Below are 1,288 nucleotides of genomic sequence, written 5' to 3' on the forward strand. Positions count from 1 at the left end.
GTGACCGGCACGTGCTGTCTGCATGATTCCCGCCCTGGCCCGGCTCCGGGGGCGGGGGCGCGGCTCCCTCGGGGCGCAGGCAGCGGTCGGAGCTTTGAAAACACACCAGCACCAGGGACTCCGAGTGGGTCTGGGAGGCCGCATCCAGGCTGTCGCTAAGCTCCCAGGCGACTGTGACGACAGCCATCGTACCGGGTGCCCTCGAGCCCCGTCTGCAGCTGTAACTTTGAAGACTTACAGTGGCAGAGGCACAGAGGTGCACCCAGCCTTCCCTAGGGGCTGGGGGTCATGACCTGGGGTGAAGGTCATGGCATTGGGTGTCAGGGTCATGACCTGGAGGTGAGGGTCGTGATCTCAGGGTGAGGGTCATGACCTGGGGTGAAGGGTCATGTCCTGGCGCTCTGGACAGCGGGAGAGGTGCCGTGTCACCACATCCAAGGGACCACCCAGCAGACACCGGTGCTGGGCCCTGATGCTCCGGTTCAGTTGGCTCCTCCCTCCCCTGCTCACCCTCTGCTGCCTGCAAACCCAACGGGCGCCGAGAGAAAGCGGACAGGGTGCGAGGACGGTGCCGTCCCACTCACAGGCCAGGGCCACCGCTAATGAGGAGCCCGCAGGCGGGTCGATGGCAAGCCAGGTCGGGCAGGAGTGGCCGCTAGTGAGGCACTGGGGACCGCCAGTGGCCGAGGCACCCCGCCCGCGGCCCCAGCACTCCCTCACAGGAGGGGTGTGGCCCCAGAAAGCCCCTGGGCTTGGGGTAGCACAGGCCTCAGTGTCAGCATCTGATAAATGGGCACATGCAGAGCCGCCCGGAGCAGACACAGCACACGGAGCCCGCAGAACTCGGAGGAGTGGGCGGGCTGGGGGCCGGGGTGACAGGGGCCGCACCACAGGGCCCCGTGACCGGCCCGGGGGCGGGGTTAGACGGCCGGACGTCGGCACGCCTGGAGTGCCAGCGCTGCGGCCTGGCTATATACCTGGTCACTTTGCAGGCCGCTTACAACACGTCTCTGCTGGGACCTGGGTCTGAACGGGGGTGTGTACACCCCGGAGGGTCTTTGTAGGAAACCAGGGTGGGAGGGTCTGAGGCTGTTTCAGCTAAAATCAAACTCAAATCAAAACTGACAGCCGGAGGCAGCAGCCCGCGTCGCCCCGGCTCCCAGGACCCCCCACCTGGCAGCTGGCCTGGCGCGAGGACCCCGCTTCGCCGCTCGCAGTGGCTGGGTGACGGTCACACGTGGCACCTCTGCTGCCCAAGCTCAGAGGCAGGGGCCCTGCCGGACGAGAT

General features: G+C 67.0%; 1 protein-coding gene across 1 annotated transcript in view; it reads right to left on the bottom strand.

Moving 5' to 3' along the window:
• Nucleotides 1-1,228, bottom strand: part of LOC102767621 (SH3 and multiple ankyrin repeat domains protein 1) — a 13,321-nt gene extending 12,093 nt beyond the window's left edge. Inside the window, exon 1 of the mRNA XM_015560184.1 lies at nt 1,174-1,228. The gene's annotated coding sequence lies outside the window, so the exon portion shown is untranslated. The remainder of the gene's footprint in view (nt 1-1,173) is intronic.
• Between the last annotated feature and the right edge of the window lie 60 nt (nt 1,229-1,288).

Source organism: Myotis davidii, unplaced genomic scaffold, assembly GCF_000327345.1.
Source record: "Myotis davidii unplaced genomic scaffold, ASM32734v1 scaffold3211, whole genome shotgun sequence".
Lineage (NCBI taxonomy): Eukaryota > Metazoa > Chordata > Mammalia > Chiroptera > Vespertilionidae > Myotis > Myotis davidii.